Source organism: Lepidochelys kempii, chromosome 2 (genome assembly GCF_965140265.1).
Source record: "Lepidochelys kempii isolate rLepKem1 chromosome 2, rLepKem1.hap2, whole genome shotgun sequence".
NCBI classification, from domain to species: Eukaryota; Metazoa; Chordata; order Testudines; family Cheloniidae; genus Lepidochelys; species Lepidochelys kempii.
This window is the reverse complement of record NC_133257.1, coordinates 149254285-149268139: the sequence shown is the minus strand read 5'-3', so window position 1 is coordinate 149268139 and position 13855 is coordinate 149254285.

The window sequence follows — 13855 nt, the reverse complement described above, 5'->3', positions numbered from 1 at the left end:
TTTAACGCCATTACAGTCAATAGAGTAACTCCTGATTTACAATAGTAAAGATTGAAAAGTGCAGATTTTCTCTTTCTTCTCAGGCCTGGATCAATCATACAAAGAGAACTCTGCAGGTGTACTTCTGTGCTCACATACAGCTCCATTCACCTCCGTGGGACTTGGCACAAGGGTCTGCCTGCATTGTTCTCTTTGCCTTTTTGAGGCCTAACTAGGAAAAGCATTTAATTTTCTTTAACAACTGCTACATGACACTGACCACTGACAAGTGGTGTTTGCCACTTGTCAGCCACATATAATATGTAAAGTCATAAGCCATGGGTATAATAGGCCAGGGGAGGATGCTGGCTTGTGGGTTTTTGCAATTTCCATGGGCTGGAAGTGGGCTTCTGTTGGAGGAAGTTTTTGCTTATTATTATGTGCAATGCAAGTTCCTGGGTGGCTGAGGAGGTGGCATCTAATACTCAGCTCCCTGGGTTCCTCAGTAATCACCCTGAAGTCCAGAGAAAATACTGATGAACCCAGGAAGCTTAGTAGCAGAATCCGCTTCCTCAGCCTGGAACCTGCATGGCGCATATAAAAAGCTCAAAAACAACAAGGAGTCTGGTGGCGCCTTAAAGACTAACAGATTTATTTAGACATAAGCTTTTGTGGGTAAAACACATCTGAAGAAGTGGGGTTTTTTTACCCACAAAAGCTTATGCCCAAATAAATTTGTTAGTTGTTAAGGTGCCACCGGACTCCTCATTGTTTTTGTGGATACAGAGTAACATGGCTACCTCTCTGATACTTGATAAAAAGCTCAGTATTCTTCAGGAAGAGCTTTTGCTTTTCCTGCCAGGCAGTTTGGGAGGAGAAGTGTGGTGTGTTGCCCATTCAGTGGCTGGGGCTGGCCGGGGTCTCCTGCAACTGCGTGGGAGAGGGGGAACAGGAGGCGGCTCAGGGCTCCAGCCACAGGGTGGGCGGGCATGGGATGGAGGCCTCGGGAGGAAGGGGTGGGGCCTAGGGGCTAGCTTCCCTGAAAGGGGAGTCAACCTGCCATGTGTATAGTGAACAATGCATGCCAAACCCTCAGCTGGTGTAAATCAGTGTAGCTCCATTGATACCAAATGCCTTTATTTTACTGAAAATCTTGTCCTTTGTTTATTTTTATAGAAAAGTGCAGGAATTCAAAAATGTATGGAACAATAGCACAAGGTATCATTTATGAGTTAACAGTGTGCCCTTGTTGCCAAAAAGGCGAACGGCAATTTGGGCTGTATAAGTAGGGGCATTGCCAGCACATCGAGGGATGTGATTGTTCTCCTCTATTTAGCATTGGTGAGGCCTCATCTGGAGTACTGTGTACAGTTTTGGGCCCCACACTACAAGAAGGATTTGGAAAAATTGGGAAGAGTCCAGCAGAGGGCAACAAAAATGATTAGGGGACTGGAACACATGACTTATGAGGAGAGGCTGAGGGAACTGGGATTGTTTAGTCTACAGAAGAGAAGAATGAGGGGGGATTTGATAGCTGCTTTCAACTACCTGAAAGGAGGTTCCAAAGAGAATGGCTCTAGACTGTTCTCAGTGGTAGCAGATGACAGAACAAGGAGTAATGGTCTCAAGTTGCAGTGGGGGAGATTTAGGTTGGATACTAGGAAAAACTGTCACTAGGAGGGTGGTGAAGCACTGGAATGCGTTACCTAGGGAGGTGGTGAATCTCCTTCTTTTGAGGTTTTTAAAGTCAGGCTTGACAAATCCCTGGCTGAGATGCTTTAGTTGGGGATTGGTCCTGCTTTGAGCAGGGGGTTGGACTAGATGACCTCCTGAGGTCCCTTCCAACCCTGATATTCTCTGATTCTATGATTCAGGCAGGATTTGTGAGTGCCTTCCTTACCATTTGTAAGGTGTAAAATTATGGTTTGATATAGTAAGGGTTAGAGATCCGTTTTGTTGAGAAGGCTTATTGTACTCTCAGCAATACAGTTTCTCATTTATATCTCCAAGTTTTTGAAAGAAATCATTCTGAAATGTATTTTTAAATTATGATAATATCAAGGTACTAATTCCTGTTCCATTCTTTACTAGTTGTATATAGGCATAAATTTATGGATTTTCTCATTTTGCTACATATTTAAAAACAAATCTTTTTCTCCTTTTGCAATTATAAATGTTTCATTCTCCATACATTGGTTTGGTAGTTATATAATAAAAAGTGGTGCTTTTCATAGGAAGTACTACACATGGTGAAAAATGTTAGCTATTTCCACACTTCAGAGAGCATTAAAAATGACTTAAAATACAAATTTATTGTATTGTGATTACAATGGATTGTGTTATTATAAATTAATTGAATTGGCCAGAGAGTAATATGGGGTGAAATATTATAATATTAAATATAATTTCATGTAATTGCCAAAGCAAAATTATTTAAAAAAACTGAAACAGGCTGGAAAAAGGCATGTTCAAACCAGGTGCTCCTGTTGAAAAACTGTACTGGAGTTTGTCATGGAGTGGATGTTTTGGTTTCTTCAATGAGTCACATCCTCTCCTACTCTAGTCTGTACATGATTCTATAGAGTCATAGAATGGATTGGCATAGATAGAACTGATTGATGCAGGAGACACATGGGGTCAATTACCTCACAGATAATGATTAGCCATAGGCTAGCAACTAGTGGTGGGATTTTCAGGGGAGTGAGGCAGCCCAACACCTACTGAATTTCAGTGGGAGATGGTACCTTTGAAAATCTTACCTTCAGTGAACAGTTTGTAGCAAAAAAAAAAAAAAAAAAAAAAATCAATGAATATCCTTTTTCCTGGTAATGAATTATCTGCAAGCAAAATTAGATTTTTACAAATGTGTTCATTGTCCAAAATTAAAGATCCTATGGATTTCTCACAATAGTGATTTATTAATTACTATTCACACAGTGTGGTTGATCACCTACCCCTCATAGTATTGTTTTTGGTCCATGATTGAATATGTCCCCAAACCACATTACCTTTCAAGAAGAGTGTACATGTTTATATGAATATTTGTGATACTTTTCTAGGTGCAGTCTTACAAACAAACACACACACAAAAAGAGAACATAGAAATCACTCAAAGATATTTGAAGTTTCCATTGCAGTTTTCATTCAAATTAATGTTCACAAACATCTTCTTGCAGTATTCACCCACCTATGCCAATAACAGCACAATGTATAGGGGAGTAGGGAATTACATTTTTCTTTTATCCCTCTGTGGAGCGATCTTATTACCTATAAGAGACACAAAAAAGAAGCTAAAAACAACCTAAATTTGGATGTGGCTTGCTGAACTTCATTGGAACAAAATGAGATGTGTCCTTATTGGGAATATATGTTGAGCAGAGAGAAGCAAAAATATGGGTAGATGTGACTTTCCTAAACCCTCTGTATGGTGTTAGTTCTGCACAACCAAATTGGGCTTTATTTAGATCTAGTCCCTTTTTATCTGAGTACTCAAATCTGATGTATGTCTGTTACTAATTTGTATTTATTTAGGGTTGCACCCTGTATGTGCTTAAACACTTTCCAAACACACAGAAAGGCCAACCCCGTGAGATTACAATAGGCACAAGTTTATACACAAGTCAACTTGACTCATTGTAAGTAGTACAGGAGAAATGGATCTTAAATGTGGAAAGAGTAGACACATTGAAGATGTGCTAAGGAAGATTGTAGTATTTATAGAAGGGCATAAGCAAGAAGGACACAGAGGTAATTGTGCCAGAAGTTTATAATTCTGTAGAGAAATCATTGGTGGGTAGGAACAACATGAAATTTGGCAAGAGAGAATAAGCATGGAGAGGCAAAATTAGCTTTGAAGGTGGTGATAAGAAGTTTAAATTTGCTGCAAAATAGTGAATGGGTAGCCCGAGGAATTACAAGGGAATGATACGATCAAATCCACAGGAAAAGAAGATGATTTAGAGGGTGCATTTTTTTTTATGGTGTGTGTGTGGGCGGGGGTTGGATTTGCATATGGCCTAGATGTGTGGCACAAGGGAGATGAAGGAATCAAAATAATCCCTAGACTGTGAGCCTAACAGAGACAATGGTGGTGTTGATAGGGAAGATGAGACATGAACAAGGTGTTGTCAGTTTAGTATGCATGTGTGTTCTCTCCATATTCTGTACCAGCTGGCTTAGCAGATCTTGATAGCACTTCCTAGAAAGACCATAGACTCTGTTCAGTGGCAAAGGTGCTGGGCCAGGTTTATTGTCCCAGCACAGTCCGAGTGCCCTATACATGCTACAAGTACACTAACACATGTATGCCAATTACAATGGACAAACTCAGTCAGTGGGACTTTCCACTGCCCCCTGGGTCAGACAGAGATGGTCCTCCTATGATTTCTCTTTTAGATACTGATACAAACAAGTTGTATATTACCCTCCTGACATGGTTAGTTACCACTCTACTTCTTGGACTTGTTGATTCAAACAAAGTATCTTCATTCATTATCTTGTCAGGATGACCTTATCTTAGGAGAGGTCAGTGTGTCCCTGTACCATTTTCAAGGAGTGTGTTTATACCATAACTTTATGTCGAGATAGGCCTGTGCTAACCTTCTGGAATGTGTCTTGTGCTTCTTAAAAGTGCCTGTGTTTTAGCAATACCAGCCATGTTTTTGCCAAGTCCATGTACAGGTCAGTGAACTTATAGGCAGGCATATGTTTTATAGCAGGGCCCTCTTCTGCTCATAGTCTGACTTTAGCTCAGGTCTCAGGCCTTGTATCAAGCCCCGTGCTTCAGGCACGGACACTGGAACCGTTGTGTGTGGGGCGGGGCATGCCACTCCACTTTTTTAACATAGGCATTGTCATAAATATAAAGGGAAGGGTAAACCCCTTTGAAATCCCTCCTGGCCAGGGGAAAGCTCCTCTCACCTGTAAAGGGTTAAGAAGCTAAAGGTAACCTCGCTGGCACCTGACCAAAATGACCAATGAGGAGACAACATACTTTCAAAAGCTGGGAGGAGGGAGAGAAACAAAGGGTCTGGGTCTGTCTATAGTCTGTCTTTGTCGGGGATAGACCAGGAATGGAGTCTTAGAACTTTTAGTAAGTAATCTAGCTAGGTATGTGTTAGATTATGATTTCTTTAAATGGCTGAAAAAAGAATTGTGCTGAATAGAATAACTATTTCTGTTTGTGTATCTTTTTTGTAACTTAAGGTTTTGCCTAGAGGGGTTCTCTATGTTTTTGAATCTAATTACCCTGTAAGATATCTACCATCCTGATTTTACAGGGGGGATTTCTTCATTTCTATTTACTTCTATTTTTATTAAAAGTCTTCTTGTAAGAAAATGAATGCTTTTTCATTGTTCTCAGATCCAAGGGTTTGGGTCCAACATTTCCCAGGAAAGGGGGGGTGCAAGTGTTGGGAGGGTTGTTCATTGTTCTTAAGATCCAACGGTCTGGGTCTGTAGTCACCTAGGCAAATTGGTGAGGCTTTTTACCAAACCTTGTCCAGGAAGTGGGGTGCAAGGTTTTGGGAAGTATTTTGGGGGGAAGGATGCGTCCAAACAGCTCTTCCCCAGTAACCAGTATTAGTTTGGTGGTGGTAGCGGCCAGTCCAAGGCCAACGGGTGGAATATTTTGTACCTTGGGGAAGTTTTGACCTAAGCTGGTAAAGATAAGCTTAGGAGGTTTTCATGCAGGTCCCCACATCTGTACCCTAGAGTTCAGAGTGGGGGAGGAACCTTGACAGGCATAGTTTGGCTCCCCCCCACACACACACTGCAAGCCTCAGGCAGGTGCAGAGCAGCACTTGCAGAGGCTGTGTGGGGCCACGGGGGAGTGTTGCTTGTTCTCTCCACTTTGCTCCCCGACCATGAACCACAGCCCCTGCTCATGCCACTCCACGCCTGCCCGAGGCTTGCAGTCTGCAGGGACAGCACCACCCACTGCCCCTCCAAAAGTTAAAAGTTGCAGGGCATAGGCTCCCGACCCCCTCCAGTTCCAGTGGTGTTGTCTCTTTCTACTACAGAAGGTTTATAAGGAAAGAAAATAAGTGTGTTTTGTGCCAATATAGAAAGGACCATTTCCTTCAGTCACAGCTAACTAATAGTAAAAAAAAGTCCCTTGTAATTTAAAGGAACTTGCAGGTATCCTAATTAAGGCTAAGATTCTGCCATGCATATTTTTAGTAAAAGTCACGGACAGGTCACTGGCAATAAAGAAAAATTCACAGAAGCCTGTGACTTGTCCATAACTTTTACTAAAATATAATAAAATCATAGAATATCAGGGTTGGAAGGGACCTCAGGAGGTCATCTAGTCCAACCCCCTGCTCAAAGCAGGGCCAGTCCCCACCTAAATCATCCCAGACAGCGCTTTGTCAAACTGGGCCTTAAAAACCTCTAAGGAAGGAGATTCCACCAACTCGCTAGTATGGTGGAAAATTAACCACATGTTGTGTTTGGATCAGAACAGGCCTGAGGCCCCTTTATTGATTACAAGTGTGTGGGGGGGGGGTAATAGCTCGAAGTAGCTGCCCCCCGATGCAAAGCACACACAGCTTTTTAAAGCTTAAAACCGAAGACAAATTACATATACTTCCATATTAATTACCTTATTTGGAATACATTGCAAAGTTAACACTGGTCAAAAGCAAAAACAAGCGTCTCCCCCCACTAGGCCCCTCTTGTTATTCACTGTCCGTTCTTTTGCGGTCAGCGACCTTTCTAATATAACTGTTGTGGCTATATATTTCATAAGCTTGACTACTGCAAATTTGTTCTGTCCCCAAACCACAATTGGTCAAGCACACTTGCACCAACTGCGTTTCCCCTTATTTAGCATATAATGTAAGCTTTTAACAGTTGCTCTACCTTATTTGGAATACAGCAAAACAAGCTTTTCCTGTTATTGACAGGTTTGTTCTTTTGCGCTTAACAGTCTTTCCTAATTTCTAGCTGCTATGGTTACAGTTCTTAAGCCATGCTGTTGTAACTGCCCTACAATGGAATTTTCCTTACCCTCTTCTTATGCTCTGTATACACAGTTAGCTTGACCAAAGTTTTAGGCCTATAAATTTAGGCCTGCTAGATTTTTTTCTCCACACTAGGTAACCCATTCCAGTGATTCACCACCCTCCTAGTGAAGAATTTTTTCCTAATATCCAACCTAAACTTCCCCCACTGCAACTTGAGACCAGTACTCCTTGTTCTGTCATCTGCTATCACTGAGAACAGTCTAGAGCCATCCTCTTTGGAACCCCCTTTCAGGTAGTTGAAAGCAGCTATCAAATCCCCCCTCATTCTTCTCTTCTGCAGACTAAACAATCCCAGTTCCCTCAGCCTCTCCTCATAAGTCTTGTGTTCCAGACCCCTAATCATTTTTGTTGCCCTTCACTGGACTATCTCCAATTTTTCCACATCCTTCTTGTAGTGTGGGGCCCAAGACTGGACACAGTACTCCAGATGAGGCCTCACCAAGGTCGAATAGAGGGGAACGATCACGTCCCTCGATCTGCTGGCAATGCCCCTCTTATACATCCTAAAATGCCGTTAGCCTTCTTGGCAACAAGGGCACACTGTTGACTCAAATGATGCCTTGTGCTATTATTCCATACATTTTTGAATTCCTGCACTTTTCTATAAAAATAAACAAAGGACAAGATTTTCAGTGATGAAGTTATCCTTATGTTTCAAAATATATGCAAAAACATCTGTTAAGAGAAGACAATGATGTTTGTTTAAAAAAGACCACTTAGAATCTAAGGACTAGACCCACATAGGGCACAGAGCTCAGAGCTGCAATTCATAATTTTAGGACCATGCTGTCTAATGGAATTCTCAGCCCTAAATTAGGTTCCCAGGCTCACTATAAAATGCATGGGGAGAATAAGAGACATAAGAATAGGATTCGCAGAAGTTAGAAAGCTGAGCGGAGAGCCACCTAAGCTAATCCATAGGAAATACTAAGGATAGGTTTGGATCCTAAGTCCTGTCCCTCAAGGGATTTAGGCGTTTAACTCTGGGCCAGAGGAAGGTGCATCTCTCTGCTTGGGATTCTCAGCTATGAACTCTCTCTTGGAATTAGGAGCCTAATCCAGGTCAGCCCTTTCCCATAAAAAAAGTGAGGAGGAGAGGATATCCCCAGTCCTTATATCCAATATCCCAATGGTTAGAGCTCCAGCCAGGACATGGGAGACATAGATTTAAATCCCCACTCTGCCTAACTCAGAGCAGGAACTTGAATCCAGTTTTTCTACCTGCCCAATGAGTGCCTGAACCATATTCTGAGGTGGGTTTCTTGCCGTCTCTCCTGTTGAAGCCATGCCACTTCATATGGACTATTTAAATAGGCACAAAGCCAGAGAAAGAGAGAGAAAGGATAACTCTTTATCCTAGTGGTTAATGCATTGTCCTGGGAGACCCAGCTTCCAGTCCCTGCTCCAATGGGAGTTAGACACCTAGGCAACTTTTGAAAATCCCACAAGACATCAGCATCTTTCAGTACCTAAATACTTTAAGAATCTGGCCCTTGATTTTTTTTTCCACTTTGGTGTTTGGGACAGATTTCCCCCTCCCTTTGTAACAGGCTTTAACATCTTAGGCTGGGTTGGAGCTGAGTGTAGAATGGCTGCTGTGTTGGCTTGTACAGACCCTCAACTAAGACCCACCCCAGTCATAAGCCACAGATCTATATCACACATCACTAAAGCATTAAATTATTAATATGCAATAGATGGGCAAGGTGTTAACATAACTCTATCACTGTGTTTAACAAGGTTCGAGGTTTACAGAGACCTCAGCCTCCTTAGTACTATGGCAAACATACCATTAAAAATCCTTTTAACCTTTTATTAAAGATACAGAAAAGAAGGAAAAATATTTAAAATGTAAAGTATTAAGTTAAAATGAAAGTCTAACAGCATCCCTTGTTCCCTTTCGCTGGAGAGAGTTTTAGAATAAAATTGCCCCTCTGCTTTGTTTGATACTCTATTAGACGGTATCAAAGATGGTAATGAGTGTCCTTTGCGGTAAAACGGAAGAAGTTAGTTAGCTGAGAGAAGCTGGAGCTGTTGTTGCTGCTGCTAAAGTCCAAAACTGTCCTTTTGGGGAAAAGGGAAGAAGTTAGTTGAGATGGGTTGGAGCTGTTGTCATTGTTCCTGTTGTTAAAGTCTGATCCCATTTCGTCTTAGGTGGTGTTTGGGATTCAGCTGGAGCTGATCATAGATTATCAGGGTTGGAAAGGACCTCAGGAGCTCATCTAGTCCAACCCCCTGCTCAAAGCAGGACCAATCCCCAACTAATTCATCCCAACCAGGGATTTGTCAAGCCTGACCTTAAAAACGCTGAGGAAGGAGATTCCACCACCTCCCTAGGCAACCCATTCCAGTGCTTCACCACCCTCCTAGTGAAAACGTTTTTCCTAATATCCAACCTAAACCTCCCCCACTGCAATTTGAGACCATTACTCTTTGTTCTGTCATCAGCTACCACTGAGAACAGTCTAGATCCATCCTCTTTGGAACCCCCTTTCAGGTAGTTGAAAGCAGCTATCAAATCCCCCCTCATTCTTCTCTTCCGCAGACTAAACAATCCCAGTCCCCTCAGACTCTCCTCATAAATCATGTGCTCCAGTCCCCTAATCATTTTTGTTGCCCTCTGCTGGATGCTTTCCAATTTTTCCACATCCTTCTTGTAGTGTGGGGTCCAAAACCAGACACAGTACTCCAGATGAGGCCTCACCAATGCTGAATGGAGGGGAATGATCATGTCCCTCAATCTGCTGGCAATGCTCCTTCTTATACATCCCAAAATGCCGTTAGCCTTCTTGGCAACAAGGACACACTGTTGACTCATATCCAGCTTCTTGTCCACTGTAACCCCTAGGTCCTTTTCTGCAGGACTGCTGCCTAGCCACTTGGTCCCTAGTCTGTAGCAGTGCATGGGATTCTTCTCACTTAAGTGCAGGACTCTGCACTTGTCTTGTTGAACTTCCTGAGATTTCTTTTGGCCCAATCCTCTCATTTGTCTATGGCCCTCTGTATCCTATCCCTACCCTCCAGCATTTCATAGAATCATAGAATATCCGGGTTGGAAGGGGCCTGAGGAGGTCATCTAGTCCAACCCCCAGCTCAAAGCAGGACCAATCCCCAATTTTTGCCCCAGATCCCTCAATGGTCCCCTCAAGGATTGAACTCACAACCCCGGGTTTAGCAGGCCAATGCTCAAACCATTGAGCTATCCCTCCCCCTTTCTACCACTCCTCCCAGTTTAGTGTCATCTGCAAACTTGCTGAGGGTGCAATCCATGCCATCCTCCAGATCATTAATGAAGATATTGAACAAAACCGGCCCCAGCACCAACCCTTGGGGACTCCACTTGATACTGGCTGCCAACTAGACATGGAGCCATTGATCACTACCCGTTGAGCCTGATGATCTAGCCAGTTTTCTATCCACCTTATTGTCCATCCATCCAGCCCACACTTCTTTAACTTGCTGGCAAGAATGCTGTGGGAGACCATATCAAAAGCTTTGCTAAAGTCAAGGAATAGCACGTCCACGGCTTTCCCCTCATCCACAAAGCCAGTTATCTCATCATAGAAGGCAATTAGATTTGTCAGGTATGACTTGCCCTTAGTGAATCCATGCTGACTGTTTCCGATCACTTTCGTTTCCTCTAAGTGTTTAAAAATTGATTCCTTAAAGACCTGCTCCATGATTTTTCCAGGGACTGAGGTAAGGCTGACTGGCCTGTAGTACTGGATTCTCCTTCCCTTTTTTAAAGATGGGCACTACATTAGACTTTTTCCAGTCATCCAGGACCTCCCCCGATCACTAGGAGTTTTCGAAGTGAAGGGCCAATGGCTCTGCAATCACATCAGCCAACTCCTTTAGCATTCTTGGGTGCAGCGCATCCAGCCCCTTGGACTTGTGCTCGTCCAGCTTTTCTAAATAGTCCTGAACCACTTCTTTCTCCACAGAGGGCTGGTCACCTCCTCCCCATACTGTGCTGTCCAGTGCAGCAGTCTGAGAGCTGACCTTGTTCGTGACGAGAGGCAAAAAAAAGCCTTGAGTACATTAGCTTTTTCACATTCTCGGTCACTAGGTTGCCTCCCCCATTCAGTAAGGGGCCCACACTTTCCTTGACCTTCTTCTTGTTGTTAACATACCTGAAGAAACCCTTCTTGTTACTCTTAACATCCCTTGCTGTAATGCCAAGTGTTATTTGGCCTTCCTGATTTCACTCCTGCATGCCTGAGCAATATATTTTTATACTCCCTCCCTGATCATTTGTCCAGTCTGCCACTTCTTGTAAGCTTCTTTTTTTGTGTTTGAGATCAGCAAGGATTTCACTGTTAAGCCAAGCTGGTTGCCTGCCATATTTATTATTCTTTCTACACATCGGGATGGTTTGTTCCTGCAACCTCAATAAGGATTCTTGAAAATACAGCCAGCTCTCCTGGACTCCTTTCCCCCTCATGTTATTCTCCCAGGGGATCCTGCCCATCAGTTTTCCGATGGAGTCAAAGTCTGCTTTTCTGAAGTCCAGGGTCCGTATTCTGCTGCTCTCCTCTCCTGATATGGATGGTGATATCATCTGGGTCCCTATCTCTGGTCTGATCTGGTCAGGACATCCCTCAGGATTAAGAAGCAGAAGATGGGTCGCAGAAGATGGTGAGGTTGGCAGCCATGATGGTGAAGTTCTCTCCTTAGGACTTTCTTTAAGAACCTAAACCAATCAACATGGCCTTTTTTAGGACCAATTTAGTTTCTCTGTGTGGTTCTCTTGTTCCTGTTTATAACATTCAGTACTGAAAGCAACTTGACCTACTTTCCATCAACATTTGTTATTACAGATTATTGTATCATTTTATAAACTTTGATATACTTCACAACTGAGCTTATAATTAGAGTAATATCACAACAGCACTCATCTGCCTTCAGATATTGCCTCCAGGTGTACATGAGTGCAGATGCCATCAGTGAGAATATCACAGACAGATCCTACCCATCATGGCAGAGGGAGAATCAGAACTTTTGACTTCACATATCCACCGGAGTGCTCAGGGCTCACCCCCACTCAGTCATACAGTGATAGGGATGTTGACAGTCTGGTCAACTAAGTCATTGCCTAAGATTTGAATACTCTTCCCAGTGTTTGGAGGACACAGCTCTAAACATTTCCCTCAGAGCCATTTGTTTTAATGTCTGTCTTGTGTGATTCATTTCATTCCTTCATAAGCTTCACAGATGCCAAGATCAAAACACACACAGAGTCTGGTCCTGACAAGAGGACAGAGAGCACACCTGTTGGAGACAAACTCATTCAGCACAACAGCATAGAATCATAGAATATCAGGGTTGGAAGGGACCCCTGAAGGTCATCTAGTCCAACCCCCTGCTCGAAGCAGGACCAATTCCCAGTTAAATCATCCCAGCCAGGGCTTTGTCAAGCCTGACCTTAAAAACCTCCAAGGAAGGAGATTCTACCACCTCCCTAGGTAACGCATTCCAGTGTTTCACCACCCTCTTAGTGAAAAAGTTTTTCCTAATATCCAATCTAAACCTCCCCCACTGCAACTTGAGACCATTACTCCTCGTTCTGTCATCTGCCATTGAGAACAGTCTAGAGCCATCCTCTTTGGAACCCTTTCAGGTAGTTGAAAGCAGCTAGCATGTCCTGGTACCAGCAGGATCCAAGCAAGGTCTGCAGCTACTCTTACTTCTGCTGTAAAGAACTGAGAGAGAGCGAGAGAAAGGCAACAAATAGTGTCCACATTTTGAAAAGGATGTTGAAAAATTCAGGAGGGTGCAGAGAAGAATCACAATGATTTGAGTATGAAAAAAATGCCTTAATGAGAGTTAAGGAGCTCAGTCTATTTAGCATATCAAAAGATCAGGAGGTGACTTGATCACAGTGTATAAGTACTTTTACAGGGAAAAATGGCCAGGTACTAAAAGGTTCTTTAATCTAGTGGAAAAAGGCATAACAAGAACCAGTGGCTTGAAATTGAAGCCAGATAAATTCAAAATAGAAATAAGGCAATTTTTTGGACAGTGGAGATTCTGAACAAATTACCAAAATGGATTTTCAGCTCGTCTTGAAATCAAGAGTGGATGCCTTTCTGCAAGATATGCTTTAGCCAAACCCAAATGATTGTGCTAAATATAAGAATAAATAGGTGAAATTCCATGGCCTGGGATATACAAGAGATCAGTTCAGATTATCCTTCTGGTCTTACACTTCAGAATCTAGTGTTCTTCAGGCTCAACAGCCACAGATTGAACATTTCACTTTGTTTTCTCATCCATGGTGGCAGAGGACTCTTGTGTATTTCTGTACCAATATCTGAGAAAGATGATGACTGAAGCACTCTCTCCACAAAAAGCTCGCTCTCTCAAAAAGAGCTCCTCTCTTCTCAAAAACAAAAAACACACACAACAAGGGTGAGGGAAGGCAACTACCATGCAGAAAACCAACCAATTTCTTCATTAACCCTTAAAGCATAAGGATAAGTAAACAGTGATGAATACCTAGAACAAGTATAGAGCCCTCACCTCCTGGCTTGCAGTCACCCTTCCACACACACTTCCAGCCCTTCATCTGTCAAAGGCAACAGCAAACAACCCTATTATCAGAGCCCACTACTGATAAAGTGCCAGTGGATGACACTCAAGTATATGTAGCATAGTTCCTGGGTTCTGTAGTACCATTAAAACTTGTTGTACCCTATGAATGGATTCCTTCAACAGCACATGACACCTAAGGCCTGGCTTAAGCAATTATGGAAAGGGAGTACTGACTAAGCTACATGAACCTTCTTGCCAATGACTCTGTCTATATCTGTCAGGTACCTATATGATCCCTTTACCAGTGGCTTTAC